Source organism: Bufo gargarizans, chromosome 2, assembly GCF_014858855.1.
Source record: "Bufo gargarizans isolate SCDJY-AF-19 chromosome 2, ASM1485885v1, whole genome shotgun sequence".
Taxonomy (NCBI): domain Eukaryota; kingdom Metazoa; phylum Chordata; class Amphibia; order Anura; family Bufonidae; genus Bufo; species Bufo gargarizans.
Genome location: NC_058081.1, coordinates 626,825,604 through 626,840,960, shown reverse-complemented (window position 1 = coordinate 626,840,960; position 15,357 = coordinate 626,825,604). Strand labels below are relative to the sequence as shown.

At 43.4% G+C, this 15,357-nt stretch overlaps 1 pseudogene; it reads right to left on the bottom strand.

Annotated features, from left to right (window-relative positions):
- Window positions 1–721: 721 nt before the first annotated feature.
- The window catches only part of LOC122926223, a 60,105-nt pseudogene continuing 45,469 nt past the window's right edge, over window positions 722–15,357 (bottom strand).

Sequence of the window (15,357 nt, the reverse complement as noted above, 5' to 3'; positions counted from 1 at the left end):
GTCACCATTTTGTGAGTGATTCTACTCATTGCATCACATGTTGATGTCTTTTTTGAGGAAGCTATGCTCCAACATGTCCAGTTTAACAAACGGACACTATATCAGAATCATGCTAGTTATTTCTTTGCTGACTCATCAATTGGTTTTTTTTTGTTAGTTTTTTTCAGACACATTTGATGTTTCAAATTTTTTTAAATAATGGAACTAATATAACTGAAGACAATTTTACTATGCAATATTGTATTATTGAGGTTGAAATTTGGATCACAGTATGGATAATTTAATACTTTTTTTAATATAAAGATACTTTTTCAAAAGTATAAATTTATTTTTTGTAAAAATTTGGTTGATACTCTATATATATTTATTATACATTTTGAATGTAGATTTGTGTTTTGTAATCTAAAGTTTTGTTCAATAATACATTTGAAAGGTAATAGTGTGTTCACACAAAGGTTAATTAATGTGCGTTAAACAATAATTTTCTATTATAAATTACGGTCTTTTTTTTTTCAATGTAAAGAAAACTTTAATTTAGTGCTCTAAAGTTTTCAGAGCAGCCATTTACAATGAACCAAAATAAGTAAATTTCCTAACGGCAAATTACTACCTTAAATACTGGAGTATGATAAACAAAATTCTCATTTTTACAAACATACAACATATTGTTTCATGTAAAACTGAATCTGTAAGAATGTCTCATCTGCTTAACCACGTCCGACTAGCCCCAATCTTCGTCCTCCTCTGCTGCCGCCCGCGCTGCAGGTTGTGAAATGCCAGCATTGCTGTAACCGTTGTCCTCCTGGAAGTCACCTCTCTTCCTGCTATCTACTGAAGCAAATTTGCTTGGCTGTGAACTAAAGGTTGGCATGCCATGGGCACTGAACGCCATCTCTTCAAGCCAAGCAGGTACTGTCACGAACTATGGATCCGATTGCTCCGGATCCCACAGCTGTGACCTAGTGGTCTGTGACGGAGTCTGCGCACACACAGAGACCTCACATGACCGGGGTATATCTTAAAGGACAGGATGAGCTGGGCCTGGTATAGCCTTTATGACCTTTTATAGCCGGCATCACAGAGTAGTGGTAATAAAAGTGTCCATCTATATCATAGGTGACCCAGGCTTCAGGCTTCAGGAAGATGAGAGTTCACAGTTTTTTTACATATGCCAGAAGCATATAAGATGGCTACCCAGAGGAATTATGTATGTATGCCGGCACAAGGTACCTCCTGGTGAGCATCGGTTAAAACTTTCACTAGTCCACGGACAATTTTTTGCTCGTCATCACCAATCTTATTAAAAAAGAAATGGCTTTTCCAGTGTTGCCGCAGCGTCCGGTTCGGCCGATCCTGTGAACATATTCGTCAACATCGCCAGGGATGTCAAAATTTATCACATGAAGGACGTTCTCGATATCTAATCCTCTGGCAGCAACAGACGTGGCAACAATCACAGGACACTGTCCAGAGCGGAAGTCGCCCAGAGCTTTCTCCCGCTCTCTTTGCTCTCTGTCCCCGTGAATGCTTGTGCAGGGGATTTTTTCTTGACAAAGAAATGTTGCAATTAAATCCGCCATCTTTTTGGTTTTCACAAAAACCATCGTGCGCTCATGGCCTATGAGTTGTAAAAGTTCCAGCAGTTTAGCCTGTGACGAACTGCGACTGCCGCGGCCACAATACGTCACGAAACCGTAACAGATTCTAGGTCTTGGTTATACGCCGAGGGTAAATTCACAATGCACTCAGAAACAGGTTGTACCTTTTCTCAGAAATAGCGTACACTGTTCTTTCTAGAACTCCTGTCTGGCTTTCTATCCCAAGGCCCGGATGCCTAAATGGTGGCTTAAATCCGTGGTAAAATATATCTTCCTCAGGTATTAGATTCTTGCTTTATTTTCTAATGCATCTGCCCATCAGGGTTACTTATCTTTCCCTGGGATTTCCTTACTTGTCTGTTGAAGGACTGTGGGTTTCTCCCAGGAGGTTCTGTCCTGCTACTGGGGTGACTTCAGAGCTAACTAAGGCTCTCTTGGCTTCAGGCAGGCTAGGTCTCCTCACTAGCCTCCTGGTCATAGCTAGCAGCCGGGGCTATCAAGCTGCATGTCAGGAGGAGGCTTTCTAACCTCTGTCTTCTCAGACTCCTGACTCTGCACACACTCTCCCTGTCTGGGCCTGGACATTTATACTAGGTGCTCCCTACCTCCCTCTAGTGTCTGGGATGTCTAACTACACCCAACTAGGCCTGCTATTGCATCATACAGGGGAACATTGCATATAAAAAACACATTAGAACATACATTAAATGCACAATTAAATATAACATTTCTGTTCCTTGTGAGTAGGAGTAACGCGCACACCAATTGACCCTTGTGTAGTGCCCACCCCTACCTAGTGGGACACTACAATAAGGGAGAGTAATATTGATAATATTGGGAGGACGGTTTAATATTCTCGTGGATCATCCGTGACATAGCCCTCTTTCAATACTCTTCCACTTCAATTATCTGCTGTTCGACATCACTGCACGCGCCACCAACTGGTCCGACAACCACGAACAGATAATCTGGCTTCAAAATCTCTCTAGCAAGATTTTGTATGGGCGTAGGGAACGTGGCACTGAACATTAAAGTTTGCCTTTCTTCTCTTTTTGGCATTCCTTGACTTGACAACAATTTTCTTACATCTTCCATAAAACCCATGTCCAGCATACGATCAGCTTCATACAGAACAAGGTATTTCACTTGGCTCAACCCAATCTTCTCCTTGTTAATAACGTCCAGTAACCTCCCAGGTGTCGCACAAAGGATGTTGCAGCCTTGAAATATCTGGCGCAGTGAATTAGACGTTTGTGTTCCTCCATAGATTACAGCCAGCTAATAGACGAATTTTTGAAAAATGCTATTAACCCTAGTTAGTTAAAATATACCATCGGAACTGAGTTTTCACTAACGTACGGAAAACTTAGATCCGATGGTATATTTTGACAACACAGTGAAGTGACGCTTGTCGGGTTAGAGTGTTAAATGTATCGCATAATATGTATTATGCGATGCGAAAATTCGAATTATCGCATATGCGAAATAATAACGAATTCGAATATTCGCGAATATTTTACGAATATTCTTTCGAATATTCGCGAAATTTCGCGAATTCGAATATGGGACATGCCGCTCAACACTAACCGTTAATAACCACACTCTTTTTTATCACTGAGTCAGTTACTTACCCACATACTGTACACCCCATTTTTTCATATACTAATCTTTTATATGGCACAGTATCAAATGCTTTGGAAAAGTCAAGATATATGACATCCATTCACTCACCCTGGCCAAGTCTAGAACTTACCTCCTCATAGAAACACATGAAATTAGTTTGACATGACCGATCCCTCATGAAGCCATGCTGATATGGTGTTATTCGCTTATTTTCATTGAGGTACTCCAAGATCGCATCTCTTAGAAAACCTTTAAACAGTTTACCCAACATAGATGTTAAACTTACTGGCCTATAGTTTCTGGGCTCTGTTTTTGAACCCTTTTTGAATATTGCCACCACATTTGCTAAGCGCCAATCCTGTAGAACACTCCCTGTCAATATAGAGTCTTTAAATATGAGAAATAAGGGTCTGTCTGTGACATTACTTAATTCTCTTAGGATATGGGGGTGTATGCCATCTGGTCCCGGTGATTTGTCTATGTTAATCTTTTTAAGACACTACTGCACTTCTTCCTGGGTCAGACAGGCCACTTGTATATGTAACTAGCTGGGTGGGAGGAGCTATAAACTAGTTAGGTGTTGTAGGGTCGGTGCTGGAGCAGTGGCAGAGAAAGGAGAAGTGCATCATGGGTTTGGTTGGATAAATCAACAGGAAGTGCTATGTACAGGAAGGAAACAAACCAGAATGATTTATTCACATGGTGAAAACGGGTCAGGAGAGTCCAAACTGAAAAAATGCAAGGGGGATGATGTACACAAAGTAAGCAACAGAATGGGCATATATGGTAATATCCATAGTAATCCTGGAAAACCCCTTTATGGCATTAGACATTCTGTAGCTACAAGCTCCTACGAAGTACATCCAGGCTCCTAAGAAGCAAATCAAGTATTAAATGAGCCAAAGGTACTGACATATGCATAATTTGGTATTAACTCCTAACCATTTTTAAGACCCCTACTTGGTGTTACTGTATGGAAACATGAGGTACTAAATGTTAGATTTTTGGGTGAAAATCACTTATATTTTTTGAACCCACAATCTTATATTTTCAAGTGACAGCTATGGGTGAGCACTTGTAAATTCCATTTGTATTCACACCATATGATTATTACTTGTAGTGTTATCTACATTACTGCAGGTTTTACCCAATTAGGTAAGAAATTGATTTTAAATTATGCTTATCTTTCTCCTAAGGGTCATGTGTGGATTACATTTGAAAATTTTAATGTAAGTAAAAAGTAATTATCTTTTTTTATTTTTTTACCTGAACATGCACTAAAATTCAGGCAGCTAATAAAAATATTTGTGTAACAGTGTATCAGGCGAGGGCAGAGCGCAAAAGCTGAATACAATGGACGGCATGTTAAACACAGATTGCTGCTCCCTGATGTGTTATACCACTTTATATCTTTATATTCCATTATATCGGGTTGTGCGCTTCAAACTTGCCTCTTTTTTTTATTTCAGGAGGTATGAGGAAAGAGACCCCCCTCCACTTCCTTCCTTATTGAAGGGTAGGTGCCCTGTGTATATATTTTTGTATTATTCCAGTGCCTGAAGAACAGAACATGAAACAACGTTCCTTTCATTTCGTGTCCACAGCTTCTGTGCAGACTATGTCTACATAGTTTTAGACTACAAACCACCCCTGTGTTGTTCGAGCTACAGTTGAAGAGGAAGCAGACATATAGACAAAAAATTTGCATTTTAAATTTTTTTTTTTTATTAATTTGAGTTTTAGGGTATGGTCACATGGCATGGTTGTGCCATGACCATGCAAGCTGCCATGGGATCATATTATCTGAATAGAGTTGAACTGTTTATTCGGTGTTCATTGTTAGTGGCTGCGTGGAAGCCCACAAATCCTCAGGATGGAGGTAACTATTATGACACTGTTGGGAAATTTATCAAAACTGGTGTGCAGAAAACCTTTCTTAGTTGCCCATAGAAACCAATCATTTTCCACCTTTTATTTTCCTAAGGAGCTCTTAAAATTGAAAGTTGGAATCTGATTGGTTGTTATGGGTAACTAAGATAGTTTTCCTTTACATCAAATTTGATAAATCTCCCCCACTTGAACAGATATGTCTTGGGAATAACCCTAAGGCCCCTTTCACACGGGTGAGAATTCCGTGAGGGTGCAATGCGTGAGGTGAACGCATTGCACCCGCACTGAATCCGGACCCATTCACTTCAATGGGGCTGTGCAGATGAGCGGTGATTTTCACATGATTATAAGGGAAACATGGTTATAACCCTGGGTTCACACCTGAGCGTTCTGAAAGGAGCGCTCTGAATGCGCGATTGTACCGGAGTTTACAATCGCGCATACAGAGACAAGCGAACGCCCATTGTCGCGCGTTCCCGAAAGTCTATGTACGGGAACGCAAGACAAAACGCCCCAAAGAAGCTCAAGAACTTTTTTGAGCGTAGGGCGTTTTACAGCGCGTTCAAATACGCTGTAAAACGCCCAGGTGTGAACCATTCCCATAGGGAATCATTGGTTTCTCCTTGTTGAGCGTTTTACAGCGCGTAGGAACGCGCTGTAAAACGCTCAGGTGTGAACCCAGTGTAAGGGAAAATAATAGCATTCTTAACACTGGGTTCACACCTGAGCGTTTTACAGCGCGTTCAAACGCGCTGTAAAACGCTCAACACATGAAAACCAATGCTTCCCTATGGCCCTGGTTCACACTTGAGCATTTTACAGCGCGTTTGAACACGCTGAAAAACGCCCTACGCTCAAAAAAGTTCTTGAGCTTCTTTGGGGCGTTTTGTCGCGCGTTCCCGTACATAGACTTTCGGGAACGCGCGACAATGGGCGTTCGCTTGTCTCTGTATGCGCGATTGTAAACGCCGGTACAATCGCGCATACAGAGCGCTCCTTTCAGAACGCTCAGGTGTGAACCCAGTGTAATACAGAATGCTTAGTAAAATGTTGATTGAGGGGTTAAAAAAAAAAATAAATTATCTCACCTTATCCACTTGATTGCACAGCCGGCATCGTCTTCTTTCTTCTTCTTTCAGGACCTGCAAAAGGACTTTTGATTACCGTATTTTTCGCCCTATAAGACGCACCGGCCCATTAGACGCACCTAGGTTTTGAGGAGGAAAATAAGAGAAAAAATATTTTGAACCAAAAGGTGTGCTTTTGGTGGACTTTGAACGAATGGTAGCCTGTGAATGACCCTATTATGGGGGTCTGTGGATGGCACTGTTATGGGGGTCTGTGGCTGACACTGTTATGGGGGTCTGTGGCTGACACTGTTATACTGTTATGGGGGCGTCTGTGGATGGCACTGTTATGGGGCATCTGTGGATGGCACTGTTATGGGGGCATCTGCGGATGGCTTGACACTGCTATGGGGGGATCTGTGGATGACAAATAGCATCTTATGCTATTTGACATCCACAGATCCCCACCCATAACAGTGTCAGCCACTGTGAATGACCCCCAATACAGGGGGTGGCGGCTGGCATCTACACTAGTTTATAAATGGCAGCGGGGGCCCAGTGCAGTCATTGTATTCCATTGCACCAGGCCCCGCTCACTGTACTAATGGTATCTACTGTACTTTATTAATGAAGCAGGCGGCGCAGGCACGTGACGTAGTAAGATACGCTGCCAGTGCCCGCCCGCCCAGCCTCCTGCCTCTAGCCTGCTATGATCGTAAGTACAGGCTGCTCAGTGTTGGATCAAACATATCTATAGTTAACCATTGCCTGCCTGCAGTTACAGTAGATACCATTAGTACAGTGAGCGGGGCCCGATGCAATAGAATACAGTGACTGCACCAGGCCCCGCTGCCATTACAAAACTAAAGGCCGGCCCCCAGCCCCTCCTCGCTGATACACATGCCGGCCGCGCTGTGCAGCTTGCGGTCAGCGGTGTATCAGTGTAAAAATGGCAGCCTTCGCCCCATGAGACGCACTGCCCTTTTCCTCCCACTTTTGGAAAAAATAGGGTATGTCATCAAAGGTCCTTTTGCAGGTCCTGAAAGAAGACGATGTCGGCTGTGCGGCTTATGGTTATAAGGGAAAATAATAAAATCTACAGAACACCTAATCCAAACCCAAACTTCGGTGAAGAAGTCTGGGTTCTGGTCTGGGTACCACATTCAGTTTTTTATCACGCGCATGCAAAATGCATTGCACCTGCGCGATAAAAACTGAACAACGCAACGCAATGCAATAGCAGTCAAAACTGACTGAAATTGCATGCACACTCGCAATGCACATGGGAAGCATCCGGTGCAAATCCGGGACGCCCGTGTGAAAGAGGCCTAAGGGCATTATCTAAGTGGCTCCCCAGGTGTTCACCCTATAACTCCTATATAGGGACCTGCACTTCGCTGCAGGGGAACCACTGGGTTGCTGCCTCTTGGAGTAGTCTCAGTTCAAGTGACTGCTGACCCAGGGGAGTCAAGAGGTGCCGGGTGCTGAGGGATCACACTGAAACCGTATTCAGGGACAGGAGGAGGTCAGGGGGGCAGGCAGAGTACTTGCAATACGATAAACAGGCTGAGGTCAGGGTAGGAAGATCCGGGTAAGAACAAAGAACCGGCAGAGGTCAGGCACATGCAACAGGCAAATGAGCTAGAACTTATTTATAAAGTAAGCCAGGATAAACAGCCATTAGCTGGGTAAGAATAGGGTGCACTACGGGCAGACAGAGGCATTACTGGCAGGAAGCAGGCCTCAGCCTGCGTGAAAGGAACATCGCTACAGGACTGCCAGGGTGGAAGGTCAACATGCTGGTGGGACTGAGATGGCATTACCAGTGAATACTATGTCATTATTTTATACAGTTTGCCCCCTGAGCTAGGAAAACCTTTTTAAGGCCAGTTTCACGTGGCCACTTTAGTATCTGTGTGCTTTGGTGTTGAGTCCACTATATGAACGATAAAATGCAGCCAAGAAACCAAGCAGCACAACAGGGGGAGCAGCAGATTTATAGCAAAAGGTTTAAGCTTCTGAAGGCAACCAATGATTTTCGAATCCACTAACCTTAAAGGGCATCTGTCAGCAGATTTGTACCTATGAGAGGCTCCGCTCTCTCTCTCTGCAACTGCCAGACCCTCTATACTTTAATTCACTGGGCCAGGCACTGAAAACATCATTATGCCTGGTGCTCTCAATCAAAGTGCAGAGGGTGTGGTAGTTGCAGAGAGAGCAGAGCCTCTAGGTCTAATGGCAACTCCTCTGCTGCTCCTACAGGCTCATTTGTATATATTAAAACTTCATATTTTTCAGCAATGCGGGCACATATGAACATGGGACCAACACAGATGTCTTCAGCTGCCAAGAGCACATGTAACAGGTCAGCCAGTGTCATAGGGACAAATCTTCTGGCAGATGTCCTTTAAGTTTGTGAGTTGTATAGCAATATTTTGTGTGTTGTGTGTGTTGTCATGGATAAGCTCCTGCTGAACTAAACCACTTTTATTCTAGATTTGTTGAAGACATGAATTTGAAAAGTTCCTCTAGGCCTAATGTCCCTTTAGTACAGGGTTTCTCAACTTCAGTCCTCTGGACCCTCCTACCAGTCATGTTTTCAGGATTTCCTTAGTATTGAGCAGGTGATATAATTAGAGTTCATGCATCAGGACTTACCACAGGATATAAATGTCATGTCGTAGGCAGGGTCATCTGTTACAAATTTTGCATTGAGTTCCCAAAGCTTCAAGCTACATCTTTGGTTTATGCCTGTATGCTTGCATCCTCTGGCATGCTCAGGGGTGCACCTAGCCTTTCTGCTGCTAGAGGCAAAAGGCAAATTGCCTCCCTCCCCTCAAAAAAATGCTACAGATTTCCAGAGTTGCAGATCTGGCCTTAGATTTTAGACTTTGCAATGCAAATGGTAACATTTATGGTCAAACTAGGGGAAAACTCCATGGCACAACCATCTATAAAACATATTTTGGATTTTGCTACAAATTTGAGGAGCTTGTCTTTAAGGAAAAAAACTTCCACTATGTGTATTATGTGTATTATCTTTTGAAGTTATTAGTGTCTATGGAAGGGAATAAGTCAAGTACCTGGTGTCCAGTGGTTACTCACCTCCTCAGGCTCAAGGACTGTCTGCTGCTTCAATCCTTTGTCCACAAATAGGAACTAGACAACCAGGAATAGGTGTTGGGTCACTAACTCAGAGGGAAAGTCAGGGACAGGCTTACATTTTCCGTAAATATACAGCATACACAAATATACACAGAATATACAGTTGCAAGAAAAAGTATGTGAACCCTTTGGAATGATATGGATTTCTGCACAAATTGGTCATAAAATGTGATCTGATCTTCATCTAAGTCACAACTATAGACAATCACAGTCTGCTTAAACTAATAACACACAAAGAATTAAATGTTACCATGTTTTTATTGAACACACCATGTAAACATTCACAGTGCAGGTGGAAAAAGTATGTGAACCCCTGGATTTAATAACTGGTTGAACCTCCTTTGGAAGCAATAACTTCAACCAAACGTTTCCTGTAGTTGCAGATCAGACATGCACAACGGTCAGGAGTAATTCTTGACCATTCCTCTTTACAGAACTGTTTAAGTTCAGCAATATTCTTGAGATGTCTGGTGTGAATCGCTTTCTTGAGGTCATGCCTCAGCATCTCAATCGGGTTGAGGTCAGGACTTTGACTGGGCCACTCCAGAAGGCGTATTTTCTTCTGTTTAAGTCATTCTGTTGTTTATTTACTTCTATGCTTTGGGTTGTTGTCCTTTTGCAACGCCCATCTTCTGTTGAGCTTCAGCTGGTGGACAGATGGCCTTAAGTTCTCCTGCAAAATGTCTTGATAAACTTGGGAATTCATTTTTCCTTCAATGATAGCTATCCGTCCAGGCCCTGATGCAGCAACGCAGCCCCAAACCATGATGCCCCCACCACCATACTTCACAGTTGGGATGAGGTTTTGATGTTGGTGTGCTGTGCCTCTTTTTCTCCACAAATAGTGTTGTGTGTTTCTTCCAAACAACTCAACTTTGGTTTCATCAGTCCACAGAATATTTTGCCAGTACTGCTGTGGAACATCCAGGTGCTCTTGTGCAACTGTAAACGTGCAGCAATGTTTTTTTTGGGACAGCAGTGGCTTCCTCTGTGGTATCCTCGCATGAAATCCATTCTTGTTTAGTGTTTTACGTATTGTAGATTCGCTATCAGGGATGTTAGCATATGCCAGAGACTTTTGTAAGTCTTTAGCTGACACTCTAGGATTCTTCTTCACCTCATTGAGCAGTCTGCGCTGTGCTCTTGCAGTCATCTTTACAGGATAGCCACTCCTAGGGAGAGTAGCAGCAGTGCTGAACTTTCTCCATTTATAGACAATTTGTCTTACCGTGGACTGATGAACAGCAAGGCTTTTGGAAATACTTTTATAACCCTTTCCAGCTTTATGCAAGTCAACAATTCTTAATCGTAGGTCTTCTGAGAGCTCTTTTGAGCGAGGCAACATTCACATCGGGCAATGCTTCTTGTGAAAAGCAAACCCAGAACTGGTGTGTGTTTTTTATAGGGCAGCTGTAACCAATACCTCCAATCTCATCTCATTGATTGGACTCTAGTTGGCTGACACCTCACTCCAATTAGCTCTTGGAGATGTCATTAGTCTGGGGGTTCACATACTTTTTCCACCTGCACTGTGAATGTTTACATGGTGTGTTCAATAAAAACATGGTAACATTTAATTCTTTGTGTGTTATTAGTTTAAGCAGACTGTGATTGTCTATTGTTGTGACTTAGATGAAGATCAGATCACATTTTATGCCCAATTTGTGCAGAAATCCATATTAAGTAGTAAAATGTAAAAAAAAAAAGATATGTATTTGGTATCCCTGTAATCATACTGACACTAAGAAGAAAGATATCATGTTATTTATACCAAAAAATGAACGCTGTATAACATTTACATAAAAACGCAGTGGCAGTATTTCTGTTTTTCACATCTCCCTCCCAGAAAGAGTTAATACAAGTTAATCAGAAAGTTATGTGTACCCCAAAATGGCACCATTAAAAACTACAATTTGTCCCGCAAAAAACAAGCCCCTATAAAGCTATATAGACGGAAAAATAAAAAAGTTAGAGCTCTTGGAACACGACGATGAAAAAAGGAAGAAAAACACTTGGTCACTAAGGACCAAAACAGGCTGTTAAGGGGTTAAGAAGAGAGAAACTGACACCTCCTGACTCCTGTCTGTTAGTATATACTTGTATTCATAAAATGACTATGCTGGAAAACCTTTTTATTGTAACTGTCTGTTGTGCTGTTCCTGTGTTATACCGCCTGAAAATGTGTAAAAAGACATTTAATGTATGTTCCTACCGATTGGACAGTGTCAGGCTATATAAGCACACAAAGTGGAGAGCCACAAGAAGATGCCTTTGAAGAATGAAAGTAACTACTAAAACTTCAGGAGAGGTGACAGGCCCTCATCTATCTATTTATCTTTGATCTATCTAATATCGATCTATTTATCTATTGCCAACCTAATTTATATTGAATATTATTATAATATCTATCTAATACTATCTATTTACATCTATCTATTTATATCTATCTATCTCTACATTTACATATCTTTCGTCTCAGACATGAGAGAATACAATAGCCACATCACGTCCCATCCTGTATAATCCACATTATATGGGTTAAATCTGCCATCCCTTTAACGTCTCTTCTTCAGCTCTTTATTAACTTGTGAGCTGAATCCTGAATGGGAATTTTTAATATGCTGCCAGTGTAATACTTTGGTGGTAATTTAAAATAATACCCTGCAAATAAAATTTAACAGCTGGTAATACAGGTTTATTTCTAGAGATGAAGATAATTATTTAAAAGGGAAAAAAGAAAAGGTAAAGAGAAGAGCAAGACAAAAAAAAAAGTATATATAGAACATAAAAGGTGATACCTTCCCATAGTTTTGAACCATTATAGATATTTTTAAAACTGGTATGCTGGTATGCTGGACAGGAAATGAATATTTAAATCCCTTTAATGTCCTTTTAATAATTATTAAAAAATTTCAGTCTCTTTAAAAAATACAAGCTAGTAAATTTACAAAGGTTATTTGCGTTCTCTTCCTGCAAGGCCTCATGCACACGACCGTTGTGTGTTTTGCGGTCCGCAAATTGCGGATTCGCAAAACAGGGATGGCATCAGCGTGCGTTCCGCAATTTGCGGAACGGCACGGACAGCCATTGATAAAACTGCCTATTCTTGTCCGCAAAACATACAAGAATAGGACAGGTTATATTTTTTTTGCGGACCACGGACCATCCGCAAAAAAAAATAAGTTACTCCGTGTGCATCCTGTTTCCATGTGTTCGGTATTTCCGTTCCGCAAAAAAATAGAACATGTCCTATTATTGTCCGCATTACGGACAAGGATAGTACTGTTCTAACAGATGCCAGCTACTCCGTTCCGCAAAATATGGAATGCACATGGACGTCATTCGTACTTTTTGCAGATCCGTTTTTGGCGGACTGCAAAATACATACGGTCGTGTGCATGAGGCTTTAGGAGTACAGGTAATGTTGATGGGGGTGTTCATAATTATAAAAAGTATGTTTTTTCCCCCAAGAATCAGCTTCGCTCCTGTTGAGGACAGGTGTTGCAACTCTCACTCAGGCAACTGCGGCATCAGATACAGCCCTGGACAAAAGCAGCACTATGTCTGAAAAAAAATAAAATATGTTTTTCTCTTTTAAAATTTCAGGCTCAACTTTGAAAGTTTTTATTTTGTCAATACCATATGCTCTATTCAGGGGTATAGCTAAAGGCTCCTGGGCCCTGGTGCAAGAGTTCCCTCTTTATGGCCAGGGGCAGGGAAGCACATAGCCTTCGTGCTGCCTGATATGGTACCCCCCACACTAAATTCTTGACTAGAGTTGAGCGAACACCTGGATGTTCGGGTTCGAGAAGTTCGGCCGAACTTCCCGGAAATGTTCGGGTTCGGGATCTGAACCCGACCCGAACTTCGTCCCGAACCCGAACCCCATTGAAGTCAATGGGGACCCGAACTTTTCGGCACTAAAAAGGCTGTAAAACAGCCCAGGAAAGGGCTGCAAAAGGCAGCAAAATGTAGTTAAATCCCCTGCAAACAAATGTGGATAGGGAAATGAATAAAAATAAAAATAAAATAAATAAAAATTAACCAATATCAATTGGAGAGAGGTCCCATAGCAGAGAATCAGGCTTCATGTCACCCACCACTGGAACAGGCCACTGTCAGATATTTAGACCCCGGCACCCAGACAGAGGAGAGAGGTCCCATAACAGAGATTCAGGCTTCATGTCAGCAGAGAATCAGTCTTCATGTCATAGCAGAGAATCAGGCTTCACGTCAGCCACCACTGCAACAGTCCATTGGCATATATTTAGGCCCCGGCACCCAGACAGAGGAGAGGTTCATTCAACTTTGGGTTGCCCCGCAATATAATGGTAAAATGAAAATAAAAATAGGATTGAATGAGGAAGTGCCCTGGAGTACAATAATATATGGTTAAGGGGAGGTAGTTAATGTCTAATCTGCACAAGGGATGGACAGGTCCTGTGGGATCCATGCCTGGTTCATTTTTATGAACGTCAGCTTGTCCACATTGGCTGTAGACAGGCGGCTGCGTTTGTCTGTAATGACGCCCCCTGCCGTGCTGAATACACGTTCAGACAAAACGCTGGCCGCCGGGCAGGCCAGCACCTCCAAGGCATAAAAGGCTAGCTCTGGCCACGTGGACAATTTGGAGACCCAGAAGTTGAATGGGGCCGAACCATCAGTCAGTACGTGGAGGGGTGTGCACACGTACTGTTCCACCATGTTAGTGAAATGTTGCCTCCTGCTAACACTTTCCGTATCAGGTGGTGGTACAGTTAGCTGTGGCGTGTTGACAAAACTTTTCCACATCTCTGCCATGCTAACCCTGCCCTTAGAGGAGCTGGCCGTGACACAGCTGCGTTGGCGACCTCTTGCTCCTCCTCTGCCTTCGCCTTGGGCTTCCACTTGTTCCCCTGTGACATTTGGGAATGCTCTCAGTAGCGCGTCTACCAATGTGCGCTTGTACTCGCACATCTTCCTATCACGCTCCAGTGCAGGAAGTAAGGTGGGCACATTGTCTTTGTACCGTGGATCCAGCAGGGTGGCAACCCAGTAGTCCGCACACGTTAAAATGTGGGCAACTCTGCTGTCGTTGCGCAGGCACTGCAGCATGTAGTCGCTCATGTGTGCCAGGCTGCCCAGAGGTAAGGACAAGCTGTCCTCTGTGGGAGGCGTATTGTCATCGTCCTGCGTTTCCCCCCAGCCACGCACCAGTGATGGGCCCGAGCTGCGTTAGGTGCCACCCCGCTGTGAACATGCTTCATCCTCATCCTCCTCCACCTCCTCCTCATCCTCGTCCTCCTCGTCCTCCAGTAGTGGGCCCTGGCTGGCCACATTTGTACCTGGCCTCTGCTGTTGCAAAAAAAACTCCCTCTGAGTCACTTCTAAGAGACTGGCCTGAAAGTGCTAAAAATGACCCCTCTTCCTCCTCCTCCTCCTCCTCCTGGGCCACCTCCTCTTCCATCATTGCCCTAAGGAGACATAGAAGTGGTATTGTAACGCTGATAACAGCGTCATCGCCACTGGCCATGTTGGTGGAGTACTCGAAACAGCGCAACAGGGCACACAGGTCTCGCATGGAGGCCCAGTCATTGGTGGTGAAGTAGTGCTGTTCTGCAGTGCGACTGACCCGTGCGTGCTGCAGCTGAAACTCCACTATGGCCTGCTGCTGCTCGCACAGTCTGTCCAGCATGTGCAAGGTGGAGTTCCACCTGGTGGGCACGTCGCATATGAGGCGGTGAGCGGGAAGGCCGAAGTTACGCTGTAGCGCAGACAGGCGAGCAGCGGCAGGATGTGAACGCCCGGAAGCGCGCACAGACGGACCGCACTTTATGCAGCAGCTCTGACATGTTGGGGTAGTTGTGAATGAACTTCCGCACCACTAAATTCAGCACATGCGCCAGGCAAGGGATGTGCGTCAAACCGGCTAGTCCCAGAGCTGCAACGAGATTTCGCCTATTATCGCACACCACCAGGCCGGGCTTGTGGGGCCTGTCCCCCAAACATATGAGTTTCAGAATGGCCTGCTGACG